A 15,882-nucleotide genomic window follows, 5' to 3' on the forward strand; every position below is an offset into this window, starting at 1 on the left:
GAGAGAGAGAGAGAGAGAGAGAGAGAGAGAGAGAGAGAGAGAGAGAGAGAGAGAGAGACACACACACACAATCCTGGCCCCAAATTTTTTTTTTTTTTTTTTTTTTTTTTTTTTTTTAAGTAAAATGGCGGGAAACGGGGGACCCCATTGAAGAGCGCTTCGCCTTTCTTTCAGTTTGAATGTTTCTTTCCTTCTCTTCTTCTGCTAGCCAGCTAGCTAGCTAGCTAGCCAGCTGTTTACATAGCTTTGTGAATGTGCATTTTTCCTTGACAACGGGAGAAAAGTGTTGCACCGTTCCCGGAGGTACTGCAATACCGGGTCGATGCGTGGAGCGGACGGAGCAAGCCCCATTTCCGACTCCCTGTTCGAAAAATCCATTTAATATGTAGTCCCCCGATGGGGGACGTATCAGATATTAAACTGATAAGAACAGATACTACACTTGATCTGAGCCAAAAGGCCGAGAAGCGATAACCCACAAATGGAACCCTGAAACCGCCGGACCCCCGGGGGTCTCGACAGACCTCAGCGGGTGGGTTGGCAAAAGCCAGCTCCTCTCTCCCTCCAACCCCCACTCACTCACTCACTCAACCACCCACCCAACCACCCACCGTTTCCCTGGAAACAAACAGGCAGGTGTTTTTTGGAAAAAGTCGCTAATGCGTCTTTAAGTCACTATCCTGGCCCATCTCTGTCAATTTCTCTTGAAACAAGATACCGGGCTCTGCAAGAAGCAAAGCCGCTCCAAAAATACGTTGAACTCGTAAGTGTTCCTCTCCACGGAAGTCTTTAGTAAAAGGCGAAAGGCTTGTGCGTAATGAAGAGAAACCAGAGTCATATGGAAGTCAAGAGGTCGGGGCCCGAGACACACTCTGTGCACTCTAGGCAGGGTTCCCGCGGGTGCTCCCGGAACCCACTCTTCCAAGTTTTCGAGGGCTGTCTGTGGATAAAAAGAAAGGTCACAGACACAGAGGCACAGAGGCACAGAGAGAGAGAGAGAGAGAGAGAGAGAGAGAGAGAGAGAGAGAGAGAGAGAGAGAGAGAGAGAGAGAGAGAGAGAGAGAGAGAGAGAGAGAGACACACACACACACAATCCTGGCCCCAAATTTTTTTTTTTTTTTTTTTTTTTTTTTTTTTTTTAAGTAAAATGGCGGGAAACGGGGGACCCCATTGAAGAGCGCTTCGCCTTTCTTTCAGTTTGAATGTTTCTTTCCTTCTCTTCTTCTGCTAGCCAGCTAGCTAGCTAGCTAGCCAGCTGTTTACATAGCTTTGTGAATGTGCATTTTTCCTTGACAACGGGAGAAAAGTGTTGCACCGTTCCCGGAGGTACTGCAATACCGGGTCGATGCGTGGAGCGGACGGAGCAAGCCCCATTTCCGACTCCCTGTTCGAAAAATCCATTTAATATGTAGTCCCCCGATGGGGGACGTATCAGATATTAAACTGATAAGAACAGATACTACACTTGATCTGAGCCAAAAGGCCGAGAAGCGATAACCCACAAATGGAACCCTGAAACCGCCGGACCCCCGGGGGTCTCGACAGACCTCAGCGGGTGGGTTGGCAAAAGCCAGCTCCTCTCTCCCTCCAACCCCCACTCACTCACTCACTCAACCACCCACCCAACCACCCACCGTTTCCCTGGAAACAAACAGGCAGGTGTTTTTTGGAAAAAGTCGCTAATGCGTCTTTAAGTCACTATCCTGGCCCATCTCTGTCAATTTCTCTTGAAACAAGATACCGGGCTCTGCAAGAAGCAAAGCCGCTCCAAAAATACGTTGAACTCGTAAGTGTTCCTCTCCACGGAAGTCTTTAGTAAAAGGCGAAAGGCTTGTGCGTAATGAAGAGAAACCAGAGTCATATGGAAGTCAAGAGGTCGGGGCCCGAGACACACTCTGTGCACTCTAGGCAGGGTTCCCGCGGGTGCTCCCGGAACCCACTCTTCCAAGTTTTCGAGGGCTGTCTGTGGATAAAAAGAAAGGTCACAGACACAGAGGCACAGAGGCACAGAGAGAGAGAGAGAGAGAGAGAGAGAGAGAGAGAGAGAGAGAGAGAGAGAGAGAGAGAGAGAGAGAGAGAGAGAGAGAGAGAGACACACACACACAATCCTGGCCCCAAATTTTTTTTTTTTTTTTTTTTTTTTTTTTTTTTTTAAGTAAAATGGCGGGAAACGGGGGACCCCATTGAAGAGCGCTTCGCCTTTCTTTCAGTTTGAATGTTTCTTTCCTTCTCTTCTTCTGCTAGCCAGCTAGCTAGCTAGCTAGCCAGCTGTTTACATAGCTTTGTGAATGTGCATTTTTCCTTGACAACGGGAGAAAAGTGTTGCACCGTTCCCGGAGGTACTGCAATACCGGGTCGATGCGTGGAGCGGACGGAGCAAGCCCCATTTCCGACTCCCTGTTCGAAAAATCCATTTAATATGTAGTCCCCCGATGGGGGACGTATCAGATATTAAACTGATAAGAACAGATACTACACTTGATCTGAGCCAAAAGGCCGAGAAGCGATAACCCACAAATGGAACCCTGAAACCGCCGGACCCCCGGGGGTCTCGACAGACCTCAGCGGGTGGGTTGGCAAAAGCCAGCTCCTCTCTCCCTCCAACCCCCACTCACTCACTCACTCAACCACCCACCCAACCACCCACCGTTTCCCTGGAAACAAACAGGCAGGTGTTTTTTGGAAAAAGTCGCTAATGCGTCTTTAAGTCACTATCCTGGCCCATCTCTGTCAATTTCTCTTGAAACAAGATACCGGGCTCTGCAAGAAGCAAAGCCGCTCCAAAAATACGTTGAACTCGTAAGTGTTCCTCTCCACGGAAGTCTTTAGTAAAAGGCGAAAGGCTTGTGCGTAATGAAGAGAAACCAGAGTCATATGGAAGTCAAGAGGTCGGGGCCCGAGACACACTCTGTGCACTCTAGGCAGGGTTCCCGCGGGTGCTCCCGGAACCCACTCTTCCAAGTTTTCGAGGGCTGTCTGTGGATAAAAAGAAAGGTCACAGACACAGAGGCACAGAGGCACAGAGAGAGAGAGAGAGAGAGAGAGAGAGAGAGAGAGAGAGAGAGAGAGAGAGAGAGAGAGAGAGAGAGAGAGAGAGAGAGAGAGAACACACACACAATCCTGGCCCCAAATTTTTTTTTTTTTTTTTTTTTTTTTTTTTTTTTTAAGTAAAATGGCGGGAAACGGGGGACCCCATTGAAGAGCGCTTCGCCTTTCTTTCAGTTTGAATGTTTCTTTCCTTCTCTTCTTCTGCTAGCCAGCTAGCTAGCTAGCTAGCCAGCTGTTTACATAGCTTTGTGAATGTGCATTTTTCCTTGACAACGGGAGAAAAGTGTTGCACCGTTCCCGGAGGTACTGCAATACCGGGTCGATGCGTGGAGCGGACGGAGCAAGCCCCATTTCCGACTCCCTGTTCGAAAAATCCATTTAATATGTAGTCCCCCGATGGGGGACGTATCAGATATTAAACTGATAAGAACAGATTTTTTTTTTTTTTTTTAGAAAAATAATTTATTTACCATCAATACCATTCATTCTTTTACAAAATCATATTTCTCATTCATACTTTACAAAATCATATTTACAAAAACACCAAACAAAAACAAACCTCAGGGGAGCATCATCCCTCCCCGTCATTCCTAACCATTACCTTTCCCTATCTTTCCGCCCCTAATCTATCCCCTTATAATCTCAATCTAACACCCCTAGCCCTAAACCCCCTTTCCATCTCTCCCGTGCCGCATGTTTCCCCCACTTCCTCTCCTCCCTCTTCATCCTACCTCTTAAATCTCCTTCCACCCTCCTAAATATCCCTTCCACCCCCCAATCTCTCCCTGTCTTTACCAAATTCTGCCTGGCTTCCCACAGCCCCCGTTTAAAGAGGCTCATGAGAAGCCAGAGCAGAAATCTATCCCTATCTGTACCCCTCGCTCTCCCTACACCTCTCTCTAACCTAGCCCATGTCACCACAAAATCACCTCTTACCAAAACTATCAACACCCGTGCCCTCGCCCATACCACTCCGGCAAAGGCACAGTCCCAAAAAGCATGGCGCACAGTCTCCTCCCTGCCACAAGCAGACCTTGGGCAGGTGGGGGATCGCGCCAAGCTATGCCGGTACATGGTGGACCGTACCGGCAAACACTTGTGGAGGCTCAACCAATTCAGGTCCTTGAGCCTGTTGTCCAGGCCCCGCGCCTGCACTCCCTCCCAGACCACCGACGAAATGCCCGCTACAGGCGCAGGACTCCCTGCCTGCCTGACCTCTTCGTACAGGTGCCTGTGGTCTAAACCTACTCGGGCAACTTCAACCTCGGGGTGCGCACGCAACCACTTGGCCGCATGGCCAAAGTGCCACGGCAGCTGTTCCGCCCGAGGACCCGTGTTAGACCACACCATTACGCTTCTCGCTTGGTAGGAGAAGAACACCCGCAGGAGGTAACCGGACGGGTGTATCACCGGATGAGCCAGTTCTGTCAACACAAAGGACACAAAAATTGTGTCCAGCTTGAGGGGGATGTTAGGTACCCCCCTACCTCCCTCCCCGATGGGACAGAGCATGCGTGCCCTGGCGACCCACTCGTACCTGCCACCCCACATGAACTGAAACACCAGCCTCACTAGAGGCCTCCTCAGACAAGCCGGCAATGGGTAGATGTATGCCAAATACAATAGAGATGGCAATACATCCACCTTTAGGACCAGGACCTTACCTATAAAAGACAAAGACCTAGCCTTCCACATTGCTAGCTTCCTCTGTACCACTGCGATCCTCATGTTCCAGTTCAGCGTCGCTGAGCCAGAGGTCTCAAAATGGACCCCGAGAATCCTCAGGGCCCCCTCACAGAGAGATAGCCCCCCGGGCACATCCGTTCTACCGCGCCATCTTCCGAAAAACTTAACGGAAGACTTTGCATGGTTCAGAACCGCCCCCGACGCTCGGGTGAAATCCCCAATGATGGCAAGGGACCTTGTCAGGCACGAGTCCTTGCATAGGAGCAAGGAAGTGTCGTCGGCGTACTGCGTCATCTTAACACGCAGCCCACCGCTTCCAGGGATCAACAAGCCCTCCACCCCTGTGTCTGCCCTAATGGCAGCCCCCAGAGGCTCCATGTACAGAACGAAGAGGAGTGCCGAGAGCGGGCACCCCTGCCTGACCCCAGACGAGAGGTCAAAAACGTCACCCAAGTGACCGTTTACGCTAACTCGACACCCCGCTCCGACATATAATGTACGGATCCATCCTATATACTTCTCCCCAAACCCTAATCTACCTAATACCCTGAATAGAAAGGATCTATTCACGCGATCAAAGGCTTTCGCCTGATCAAGCGCTGCTACCATTAAAGGCAGACCTCTATCTTCAACCCAGGCGATGGAGTCCCTGATCAACTGAAGGTTCCATCTAATTGAGCGTCCCTCTACCCCGCACGTCTGATCCTCATGGACGACGTAGGGAAGTGCTGTGCGCAACCGGTCCGCTAAGACCTTTGCAAGCAACTTGTAATCTACACACAGCATGGTCAATGGCCGCCAGTTGCCAAGGTCGATTGCGTCCCCCTTCTTGTAAAGAAGTGACAGCACACCGACTACCATTGAACCCCCCGGGACACCCGTCTCGAGGATGGCCTTCAAGACTTCGAGTACCACCGGTCCAAGTATACCCCAAAACTTGAGGTAAAACTCCGCCGGCAGCCCATCCATCCCAGGCACCTTCCCTTTTCCCATCCTCCTAAGAGCGCTCTCAACCTCTTCTAGTGAGATCTGGGCCTCCATCACGTCTCTAATGTCCTCCGGCAACCGCCGGGACAAGTGTTCTAAAAACACATTTCCCTGCTCTACATCTATTTCCCTTTCCTTAAATAAACCTCGGAAATGATCAGTTGTCACCCTGACCATCTCCTCTGGTTTACTTACTACACTACCATCTTCTTTTCTAACTCCATGCATTACCTTCCTACTCTGTCTTGCCCTAACCGACTTAAAGAACATAGCGGAACAAGTCTCATTATGTTCTAAAAAGCCACTATGTGCACGCTCCAGGAAAGCTCGAGCCTTCAGCTCCTGCAGCTCCCTGAGCTGCGCCTTCAGGGCTGTGGATTTCTCCCAGTCAATCGAACCACCGAGGTTGCCTGCCTCGTACTCAAGTTCGAGCAACCTTTGGATACGATCCACCTCCCTCCTTTCCTCCCTTTTCTTCCTCTTCCCATATCCTATAATAAAGGCCCTAATCCTTACCTTTACTATATCCCACCACTCTAACACCCCCTCACACATGGGCCGGAGGCCTTCAAGCCTCCGAAACACCCCTGTGACAGCATTAACAAACACCTGCTCATCCAGTAAATCCCGATCTAGTTTCCAGTACCCCCTACCGAAGAGGCAGACTGGCGACCCCACCTGCAGGAGCACCCCGTCATGGTCCGAAAAGAAGACAGGCAACAGCCGCCCAGACAACCGGCCCAAAGACCTAGATACAAAAATATAGTCGAGCCTCCGCGCAACCCCCCTGGAGTTGCGCCATGTGGGACCGACCATTGCCGGAGTAGTGTGCAGGCCACCATCAACCAGGCCATGGCAAGCCATTAGCCCGGTGATGGCGCCTGCACTACTGTCTCCCCCTATCCCCAAATCTATATTAAAATCACCTCCTATCACTAAGTGCCTATTTGTGACACACAGGGGCGCCAGACAGTCCACCATCTCCCTCCTGTCTGCCGCCACCTGTGACCCATACACCCCAAATAACCTATATCTAATATCCCTATATGTGATGTCTACACCCAAAACTCTCCCCTGTACTACGCCAAAAGTGCTCTCTACCATAATCTCCCTATTCCCAAACAATATCCCTACCCCCGTTGAGTGCACCCCTCCTATGCCCCACAACGAATAACCCTTATCCCACTCTCTCCTAAACCTTTTGACATCCCCTCCATCCCTCAGGTGAACCTCCTGCAAAAAACAAACGTCAAAACCCACCCCTTCTAAAAAACTAAACACCGCCCTCCTCTTAACAAAATCTCTTAAACCCCTTACATTTAAACTAAACAAAATTATCATAAGATTATATTATAAACTAAACACAAAATAACCTAACTTTTCCAAAACTAAAACCCCAAACAATCCCAAACAACAGGAGGCTCACCTGATGCTCCCCTGGTCCATAACATCCGGCAGGGACGTCTTCCCCTCATCTGACGTCCCCCCGTCCTCCTCCATTACTCCAACCCAGGATGCAGGTATGGTGTTCGGCCTCGGACTGCCCTGCATCCTGGGTTCCCCACCAACACCCTCCATTTCTTCCTCCCTGAAAGCTGCCGGGCTGAGACTAGGGGACCCCACCCCCTCAAAGAGGAGTTGAGAACCCCCAGTCAAATCGTCCCGAACAACCTCCAGGGATTCACCTTCCACCAAAAGCTGTGGGGCTGAGGAAAAAAGAGAGGACAAATTCACGTTTCCCTCACCCATCCCTCGTTTGGCTACCCCCCCCCCTCCGTCCGTAACCCCCTCCCTCTCCCTCCTCTTTCCTTTCTTTTTTGGTGTAGGAGGTAGCGGGGAAACACCACCCCTCTTCCCCGCTAGCCCCTCCACCATTTCTCTCATCTCCTCTACACAGGAAACTGACATGCTGTCCCCCCACTCTCTCACACCCCCTCCCCCCTCCTCCACCTCCACAGGTCCTTCCACCGGCACCCCCTCCACCACCACTCCCTCCTCTATTATTCTCTCTCGCTCTTCCTTTCTTCCATTCTTCTCCTTTCCTTCTTCCGCTCCAGTTCCTTCTCTTCCCACTTCTCCTGTAGTCACTCCTTTCTCCTCTTCTTTTCGTTCGTCCTTATCCTCTGGGCTCACGCCCTTGGCCTGGGATTTACTTCCTTCCCCTCCTCTTCTACCCCCATCCCCTGCTCCTGCTCCCCCTCCGGCTGCAGACGCGTATGACCGCTGACGAGCCGGGCAATCGCGCCACAGGTGCTGAGTGGAACCACACCCGTGGCAAGCCTTCGGCTCGTCACAGTCCCTGGCCTCGTGCTCCCCAGACCCACAAAATCGGCACTTTCTAGTGCTGCACGAGGCCAGGATATGTCCATAGGCCATACAGCGCCTGCAGAATGGGGGCTGACGTGCATAGTATAAAGTCCCCCTGTCAGCCCCCAGGGAGAACATAGCTGGGGGATGGAGGTACCCTCCCACCCCCTTAGGGTCTTCCCTGAGGAGGGCCTGAAACCCTCTCCTCCCCGTCCAAAATCCCAAAGAGTCTGTGAGGTGCCTTCCTGAGGAGACATTATCCATATATCTCCCCAGAAAGGCCCTCACCTCTTCATCTTTTACATAGGGGTTGTAAATGTTCACCGTCACCATTCTAAAGTTGTTTTTTGCCAAACTCTTGACCTCGTAGTGACCCATCGGCCCCGTGACTCCAACTTCTTTTACCTTCTTTAGCACCTCATCATGTTTACTCTCCGTGTAAAACGCAACATCGAAGACTCCCTCCAACGAGTTCCCTTGTAGGCAAAAAACTTCATTCACCTTTAGCTTCAGTATCCCAATCAAAATGGTCCTACCGAAAGTCTCACGTCCAAAAGGCTCTTTTGTCTTCTCTCTCCACGAAAACCTAATCGTGTTTGCAAGTCCAGTCCCTGGGACCGACCTATACGATGTGTTTTGCGCCATCTCCACCAGGAGGATGACGCACACGTTTCCCACACTTTTCCAAAAACAGAAAAAAAGGGTGAGATCCAAAATCCAAAAAAGTTGTACCGCCCTCCGGCCTTCGACCCTCAACTAGGCGAGCTCTGGGGCACCGCAGTACCAAGCTTGGTCCTAGCCGAAAGGCCGAGAAGCGATAACCCACAAATGGAACCCTGAAACCGCCGGACCCCCGGGGGTCTCGACAGACCTCAGCGGGTGGGTTGGCAAAAGCCAGCTCCTCTCTCCCTCCAACCCCCACTCACTCACTCACTCAACCACCCACCCAACCACCCACCGTTTCCCTGGAAACAAACAGGCAGGTGTTTTTTGGAAAAAGTCGCTAATGCGTCTTTAAGTCACTATCCTGGCCCATCTCTGTCAATTTCTCTTGAAACAAGATACCGGGCTCTGCAAGAAGCAAAGCCGCTCCAAAAATACGTTGAACTCGTAAGTGTTCCTCTCCACGGAAGTCTTTAGTAAAAGGCGAAAGGCTTGTGCGTAATGAAGAGAAACCAGAGTCATATGGAAGTCAAGAGGTCGGGGCCCGAGACACACTCTGTGCACTCTAGGCAGGGTTCCCGCGGGTGCTCCCGGAACCCACTCTTCCAAGTTTTCGAGGGCTGTCTGTGGATAAAAAGAAAGGTCACAGACACAGAGGCACAGAGGCACAGAGAGAGAGAGAGAGAGAGAGAGAGAGAGAGAGAGAGAGAGAGAGAGAGAGAGAGAGAGAGAGAGAGAGAGAGAGAGAGAGAGAGACACACACACACAATCCTGGCCCCAAATTTTTTTATTTTTTTTTTTTATTTTTTTTTTTAAGTAAAATGGCGGGAAACGGGGGACCCCATTGAAGAGCGCTTCGCCTTTCTTTCAGTTTGAATGTTTCTTTCCTTCTCTTCTTCTGCTAGCCAGCTAGCTAGCTAGCTAGCCAGCTGTTTACATAGCTTTGTGAATGTGCATTTTTCCTTGACAACGGGAGAAAAGTGTTGCACCGTTCCCGGAGGTACTGCAATACCGGGTCGATGCGTGGAGCGGACGGAGCAAGCCCCATTTCCGACTCCCTGTTCGAAAAATCCATTTAATATGTAGTCCCCCGATGGGGGACGTATCAGATATTAAACTGATAAGAACAGATACTACACTTGATCTTAGCCAAAAGGCCGAGAAGCGATAACCCACAAATGGAACCCTGAAACCGCCGGACCCCCGGGGGTCTCGACAGACCCCAGCGGGTGGGTTGGCAAAAGCCAGCTCCTCTCTCCCTCCAACCCCCACCCACCCACCCACCCACCCACCCACCCACTGTTTCCCTGGCAACAAACAGGCAGGTGTTTTTTGGAAAAAGTCGCTAATGCGTCTGTAAGTCACTATCCTGGCCCATCTCTGTCAATTTCTCTTGAAACAAGATACCGGGCTCTGCAAGAAGCAAAGCCGCTCCAAAAATACGTGGAACTCGTAAGTGTTCCTCTCCACGGAAGTCTTTAGTAAAAGGCGAAAGGCTTGTGCGTAATGAAGAGAAACCAGAGTCATATGGAAGTCAAGAGGTCGGGGCCCGAGACACACTCTGTGCACTCTAGGCAGGGTTCCCGCGGGTGCTCCCGGAACCCACTCTTCCAAGTTTTGGAGGGCTGTCTGTGGATAAAAAGAAGGTCGCAGACACAGAGAGAGAGAGAGAGAGAGAGAGAGAGAGAGAGAGAGAGAGAGAGAGAGAGAGAGAGAGAGAGAGAGAGAGACACACACAATCCTGGCCCCAATTCTTTTTTTTTTTTTTTTTTTTTTTTTTTTTTTAAGTAAAATGGCGGGAAACGGGGGACCCCATTGAAGGGCGCTTCGCCTTTCTTTCAGTTTGAATGTTTCTTTCCTTCTCTTCTTCTGCTAGCTAGCTAGCTAGCTAGCCAGCCAGCCAGCTGTTTACATAGCTTTGTGAATTTACATTTTTCCTTGACAACGGGAGAAAAGTGTTGCACCGTTCCCGGAGGTACTGCAATACCGGGTCGATGCGTGGAGCGGACGGAGCAAGCCCCATTTCCGACTCCCTGTTCGAAAAATCCATTTAATATGTAGTCCCCCGATGGGGGACGTATCAGATATTAAACTGATAAGAACAGATACTACACTTGATCTTAGCCAAAAGGCCGAGAAGCGATAACCCACAAATGGAACCCTGAAACCGCCGGACCCCCGGGGGTCTCGACAGACCCCAGCGGGTGGGTTGGCAAAAGCCAGCTCCTCTCTCCCTCCAACCCCCCACCCACCCACCCACCCACTGTTTCCCTGGCAACAAACAGGCAGGTGTTTTTTGGAAAAAGTCGCTAATGCGTCTGTAAGTCACTATCCTGGCCCATCTCTGTCAATTTCTCTTGAAACAAGATACCGGGCTCTGCAAGAAGCAAAGCCGCTCCAAAAATACGTGGAACTCGTAAGTGTTCCTCTCCACGGAAGTCTTTAGTAAAAGGCGAAAGGCTTGTGCGTAATGAAGAGAAACCAGAGTCATATGGAAGTCAAGAGGTCGGGGCCCGAGACACACTCTGTGCACTCTAGGCAGGGTTCCCGCGGGTGCTCCCGGAACCCACTCTTCCAAGTTTTGGAGGGCTGTCTGTGGATAAAAAGAAGGTCGCAGACACAGAGAGAGAGAGAGAGAGAGAGAGAGAGAGAGAGAGAGAGAGAGAGAGAGAGAGAGAGAGAGAGAGAGAGAGAGAGAGAGAGAGAGAGACACACACAATCCTGGCCCCAATTCTTTTTTTTTTTTTTTTTTTTTTTTTTTTTTTTAAGTAAAATGGCGGGAAACGGGGGACCCCATTGAAGGGCGCTTCGCCTTTCTTTCAGTTTGAATGTTTCTTTCCTTCTCTTCTTCTGCTAGCTAGCTAGCTAGCTAGCCAGCCAGCCAGCTGTTTACATAGCTTTGTGAATTTACATTTTTCCTTGACAACGGGAGAAAAGTGTTGCACCGTTCCCGGAGGTACTGCAATACCGGGTCGATGCGTGGAGCGGACGGAGCAAGCCCCATTTCCGACTCCCTGTTCGAAAAATCCATTTAATATGTAGTCCCCCGATGGGGGACGTATCAGATATTAAACTGATAAGAACAGATACTACACTTGATCTTAGCCAAAAGGCCGAGAAGCGATAACCCACAAATGGAACCCTGAAACCGCCGGACCCCCGGGGGTCTCGACAGACCCCAGCGGGTGGGTTGGCAAAAGCCAGCTCCTCTCTCCCTCCAACCCCCACCCACCCACCCACCCACCCACCCACCCACTGTTTCCCTGGCAACAAACAGGCAGGTGTTTTTTGGAAAAAGTCGCTAATGCGTCTGTAAGTCACTATCCTGGCCCATCTCTGTCAATTTCTCTTGAAACAAGATACCGGGCTCTGCAAGAAGCAAAGCCGCTCCAAAAATACGTGGAACTCGTAAGTGTTCCTCTCCACGGAAGTCTTTAGTAAAAGGCGAAAGGCTTGTGCGTAATGAAGAGAAACCAGAGTCATATGGAAGTCAAGAGGTCGGGGCCCGAGACACACTCTGTGCACTCTAGGCAGGGTTCCCGCGGGTGCTCCCGGAACCCACTCTTCCAAGTTTTGGAGGGCTGTCTGTGGATAAAAAGAAGGTCGCAGACACAGAGAGAGAGAGAGAGAGAGAGAGAGAGAGAGAGAGAGAGAGAGAGAGAGAGAGAGAGAGAGAGAGAGAGAGAGAGAGAGAGAGAGAGAGAGAGAGAGAGACACACACAATCCTGGCCCCAATTCTTTTTTTTTTTTTTTTTTTTTTTTTTTTTTTTAAGTAAAATGGCGGGAAACGGGGGACCCCATTGAAGGGCGCTTCGCCTTTCTTTCAGTTTGAATGTTTCTTTCCTTCTCTTCTTCTGCTAGCTAGCTAGCTAGCTAGCCAGCCAGCCAGCTGTTTACATAGCTTTGTGAATTTACATTTTTCCTTGACAACGGGAGAAAAGTGTTGCACCGTTCCCGGAGGTACTGCAATACCGGGTCGATGCGTGGAGCGGACGGAGCAAGCCCCATTTCCGACTCCCTGTTCGAAAAATCCATTTAATATGTAGTCCCCCGATGGGGGACGTATCAGATATTAAACTGATAAGAACAGATACTACACTTGATCTTAGCCAAAAGGCCGAGAAGCGATAACCCACAAATGGAACCCTGAAACCGCCGGACCCCCGGGGGTCTCGACAGACCCCAGCGGGTGGGTTGGCAAAAGCCAGCTCCTCTCTCCCTCCAACCCCCACCCACCCACCCACCCACCCACCCACCCACTGTTTCCCTGGCAACAAACAGGCAGGTGTTTTTTGGAAAAAGTCGCTAATGCGTCTGTAAGTCACTATCCTGGCCCATCTCTGTCAATTTCTCTTGAAACAAGATACCGGGCTCTGCAAGAAGCAAAGCCGCTCCAAAAATACGTGGAACTCGTAAGTGTTCCTCTCCACGGAAGTCTTTAGTAAAAGGCGAAAGGCTTGTGCGTAATGAAGAGAAACCAGAGTCATATGGAAGTCAAGAGGTCGGGGCCCGAGACACACTCTGTGCACTCTAGGCAGGGTTCCCGCGGGTGCTCCCGGAACCCACTCTTCCAAGTTTTGGAGGGCTGTCTGTGGATAAAAAGAAGGTCGCAGACACAGAGAGAGAGAGAGAGAGAGAGAGAGAGAGAGAGAGAGAGAGAGAGAGAGAGAGAGAGAGAGAGAGAGAGAGAGAGAGAGAGAGAGAGACACACACAATCCTGGCCCCAATTCTTTTTTTTTTTTTTTTTTTTTTTTTTTTTTTTAAGTAAAATGGCGGGAAACGGGGGACCCCATTGAAGGGCGCTTCGCCTTTCTTTCAGTTTGAATGTTTCTTTCCTTCTCTTCTTCTGCTAGCTAGCTAGCTAGCTAGCCAGCCAGCCAGCTGTTTACATAGCTTTGTGAATTTACATTTTTCCTTGACAACGGGAGAAAAGTGTTGCACCGTTCCCGGAGGTACTGCAATACCGGGTCGATGCGTGGAGCGGACGGAGCAAGCCCCATTTCCGACTCCCTGTTCGAAAAATCCATTTAATATGTAGTCCCCCGATGGGGGACGTATCAGATATTAAACTGATAAGAACAGATACTACACTTGATCTTAGCCAAAAGGCCGAGAAGCGATAACCCACAAATGGAACCCTGAAACCGCCGGACCCCCGGGGGTCTCGACAGACCCCAGCGGGTGGGTTGGCAAAAGCCAGCTCCTCTCTCCCTCCAACCCCCACCCACCCACCCACCCACCCACCCACCCACTGTTTCCCTGGCAACAAACAGGCAGGTGTTTTTTGGAAAAAGTCGCTAATGCGTCTGTAAGTCACTATCCTGGCCCATCTCTGTCAATTTCTCTTGAAACAAGATACCGGGCTCTGCAAGAAGCAAAGCCGCTCCAAAAATACGTGGAACTCGTAAGTGTTCCTCTCCACGGAAGTCTTTAGTAAAAGGCGAAAGGCTTGTGCGTAATGAAGAGAAACCAGAGTCATATGGAAGTCAAGAGGTCGGGGCCCGAGACACACTCTGTGCACTCTAGGCAGGGTTCCCGCGGGTGCTCCCGGAACCCACTCTTCCAAGTTTTGGAGGGCTGTCTGTGGATAAAAAGAAGGTCGCAGACACAGAGAGAGAGAGAGAGAGAGAGAGAGAGAGAGAGAGAGAGAGAGAGAGAGAGAGAGAGAGAGAGAGAGAGAGAGAGAGAGAGAGAGAGAGACACACACAATCCTGGCCCCAATTCTTTTTTTTTTTTTTTTTTTTTTTTTTTTTTTTAAGTAAAATGGCGGGAAACGGGGGACCCCATTGAAGGGCGCTTCGCCTTTCTTTCAGTTTGAATGTTTCTTTCCTTCTCTTCTTCTGCTAGCTAGCTAGCTAGCTAGCCAGCCAGCCAGCTGTTTACATAGCTTTGTGAATTTACATTTTTCCTTGACAACGGGAGAAAAGTGTTGCACCGTTCCCGGAGGTACTGCAATACCGGGTCGATGCGTGGAGCGGACGGAGCAAGCCCCATTTCCGACTCCCTGTTCGAAAAATCCATTTAATATGTAGTCCCCCGATGGGGGACGTATCAGATATTAAACTGATAAGAACAGATACTACACTTGATCTTAGCCAAAAGGCCGAGAAGCGATAACCCACAAATGGAACCCTGAAACCGCCGGACCCCCGGGGGTCTCGACAGACCCCAGCGGGTGGGTTGGCAAAAGCCAGCTCCTCTCTCCCTCCAACCCCCACCCACCCACCCACCCACCCACCCACCCACTGTTTCCCTGGCAACAAACAGGCAGGTGTTTTTTGGAAAAAGTCGCTAATGCGTCTGTAAGTCACTATCCTGGCCCATCTCTGTCAATTTCTCTTGAAACAAGATACCGGGCTCTGCAAGAAGCAAAGCCGCTCCAAAAATACGTGGAACTCGTAAGTGTTCCTCTCCACGGAAGTCTTTAGTAAAAGGCGAAAGGCTTGTGCGTAATGAAGAGAAACCAGAGTCATATGGAAGTCAAGAGGTCGGGGCCCGAGACACACTCTGTGCACTCTAGGCAGGGTTCCCGCGGGTGCTCCCGGAACCCACTCTTCCAAGTTTTGGAGGGCTGTCTGTGGATAAAAAGAAGGTCGCAGACACAGAGAGAGAGAGAGAGAGAGAGAGAGAGAGAGAGAGAGAGAGAGAGAGAGAGAGAGAGAGAGAGAGAGAGAGAGAGAGACACACACAATCCTGGCCCCAATTCTTTTTTTTTTTTTTTTTTTTTTTTTTTTTTTAAGTAAAATGGCGGGAAACGGGGGACCCCATTGAAGGGCGCTTCGCCTTTCTTTCAGTTTGAATGTTTCTTTCCTTCTCTTCTTCTGCTAGCTAGCTAGCTAGCTAGCCAGCCAGCCAGCTGTTTACATAGCTTTGTGAATTTACATTTTTCCTTGACAACGGGAGAAAAGTGTTGCACCGTTCCCGGAGGTACTGCAATACCGGGTCGATGCGTGGAGCGGACGGAGCAAGCCCCATTTCCGACTCCCTGTTCGAAAAATCCATTTAATATGTAGTCCCCCGATGGGGGACGTATCAGATATTAAACTGATAAGAACAGATACTACACTTGATCTTAGCCAAAAGGCCGAGAAGCGATAACCCACAAATGGAACCCTGAAACCGCCGGACCCCCGGGGGTCTCGACAGACCCCAGCGGGTGGGTTGGCAAAAGCCAGCTCCTCTCTCCCTCCA

At 50.5% G+C, this 15,882-nt stretch overlaps 20 non-coding genes and 1 pseudogene across 20 annotated transcripts; all 21 read right to left on the minus strand.

Moving 5' to 3' along the window:
- Positions 1 to 281: 281 nt before the first annotated feature.
- LOC118943650 lies at positions 282 to 472 on the minus strand. Its single transcript, XR_005038976.1, has one exon. It is a non-coding gene; the product is annotated as a U2 spliceosomal RNA (small nuclear RNA).
- Positions 473 to 720: 248 nt separating this feature from the next.
- Positions 721 to 837, minus strand: LOC118943673. The gene has a single exon (XR_005038991.1). It is a non-coding gene; the product is annotated as a U5 spliceosomal RNA (small nuclear RNA).
- A 467-nt stretch (positions 838 to 1,304) lies between these two features.
- LOC118943651 lies at positions 1,305 to 1,495 on the minus strand. The gene has a single exon (XR_005038977.1). It is a non-coding gene; the product is annotated as a U2 spliceosomal RNA (small nuclear RNA).
- A 248-nt stretch (positions 1,496 to 1,743) lies between these two features.
- Positions 1,744 to 1,860, minus strand: LOC118943675. The gene has a single exon (XR_005038993.1). It is a non-coding gene; the product is annotated as a U5 spliceosomal RNA (small nuclear RNA).
- Positions 1,861 to 2,317: 457 nt separating this feature from the next.
- LOC118943653 lies at positions 2,318 to 2,508 on the minus strand. The gene has a single exon (XR_005038978.1). It is a non-coding gene; the product is annotated as a U2 spliceosomal RNA (small nuclear RNA).
- A 248-nt stretch (positions 2,509 to 2,756) lies between these two features.
- On the minus strand, positions 2,757 to 2,873 carry LOC118943676. The gene has a single exon (XR_005038994.1). It is a non-coding gene; the product is annotated as a U5 spliceosomal RNA (small nuclear RNA).
- A 456-nt stretch (positions 2,874 to 3,329) lies between these two features.
- LOC118943655 lies at positions 3,330 to 3,510 on the minus strand (annotated as a pseudogene).
- A 5,585-nt stretch (positions 3,511 to 9,095) lies between these two features.
- Positions 9,096 to 9,212, minus strand: LOC118943677. The gene has a single exon (XR_005038995.1). It is a non-coding gene; the product is annotated as a U5 spliceosomal RNA (small nuclear RNA).
- A 457-nt stretch (positions 9,213 to 9,669) lies between these two features.
- Positions 9,670 to 9,860, minus strand: LOC118943663. The gene has a single exon (XR_005038982.1). It is a non-coding gene; the product is annotated as a U2 spliceosomal RNA (small nuclear RNA).
- Positions 9,861 to 10,100: 240 nt separating this feature from the next.
- Positions 10,101 to 10,217, minus strand: LOC118943679. The gene has a single exon (XR_005038997.1). It is a non-coding gene; the product is annotated as a U5 spliceosomal RNA (small nuclear RNA).
- A 427-nt stretch (positions 10,218 to 10,644) lies between these two features.
- Positions 10,645 to 10,835, minus strand: LOC118943674. The gene has a single exon (XR_005038992.1). It is a non-coding gene; the product is annotated as a U2 spliceosomal RNA (small nuclear RNA).
- Positions 10,836 to 11,064: 229 nt separating this feature from the next.
- Positions 11,065 to 11,181, minus strand: LOC118943680. The gene has a single exon (XR_005038998.1). It is a non-coding gene; the product is annotated as a U5 spliceosomal RNA (small nuclear RNA).
- Positions 11,182 to 11,625: 444 nt separating this feature from the next.
- On the minus strand, positions 11,626 to 11,816 carry LOC118943685. The gene has a single exon (XR_005039003.1). It is a non-coding gene; the product is annotated as a U2 spliceosomal RNA (small nuclear RNA).
- Positions 11,817 to 12,056: 240 nt separating this feature from the next.
- LOC118943681 lies at positions 12,057 to 12,173 on the minus strand. Its single transcript, XR_005038999.1, has one exon. It is a non-coding gene; the product is annotated as a U5 spliceosomal RNA (small nuclear RNA).
- A 456-nt stretch (positions 12,174 to 12,629) lies between these two features.
- On the minus strand, positions 12,630 to 12,820 carry LOC118943696. The gene has a single exon (XR_005039014.1). It is a non-coding gene; the product is annotated as a U2 spliceosomal RNA (small nuclear RNA).
- Positions 12,821 to 13,060: 240 nt separating this feature from the next.
- On the minus strand, positions 13,061 to 13,177 carry LOC118943682. Its single transcript, XR_005039000.1, has one exon. It is a non-coding gene; the product is annotated as a U5 spliceosomal RNA (small nuclear RNA).
- A 444-nt stretch (positions 13,178 to 13,621) lies between these two features.
- Positions 13,622 to 13,812, minus strand: LOC118943707. The gene has a single exon (XR_005039025.1). It is a non-coding gene; the product is annotated as a U2 spliceosomal RNA (small nuclear RNA).
- Positions 13,813 to 14,052: 240 nt separating this feature from the next.
- LOC118943683 lies at positions 14,053 to 14,169 on the minus strand. The gene has a single exon (XR_005039001.1). It is a non-coding gene; the product is annotated as a U5 spliceosomal RNA (small nuclear RNA).
- A 446-nt stretch (positions 14,170 to 14,615) lies between these two features.
- Positions 14,616 to 14,806, minus strand: LOC118943718. Its single transcript, XR_005039036.1, has one exon. It is a non-coding gene; the product is annotated as a U2 spliceosomal RNA (small nuclear RNA).
- A 240-nt stretch (positions 14,807 to 15,046) lies between these two features.
- On the minus strand, positions 15,047 to 15,163 carry LOC118943684. Its single transcript, XR_005039002.1, has one exon. It is a non-coding gene; the product is annotated as a U5 spliceosomal RNA (small nuclear RNA).
- Positions 15,164 to 15,596: 433 nt separating this feature from the next.
- On the minus strand, positions 15,597 to 15,787 carry LOC118943729. The gene has a single exon (XR_005039047.1). It is a non-coding gene; the product is annotated as a U2 spliceosomal RNA (small nuclear RNA).
- Between the last annotated feature and the right edge of the window lie 95 nt (positions 15,788 to 15,882).

Source organism: Oncorhynchus mykiss, chromosome 22 (assembly GCF_013265735.2).
Source record: "Oncorhynchus mykiss isolate Arlee chromosome 22, USDA_OmykA_1.1, whole genome shotgun sequence".
Lineage (NCBI taxonomy): Eukaryota > Metazoa > Chordata > Actinopteri > Salmoniformes > Salmonidae > Oncorhynchus > Oncorhynchus mykiss.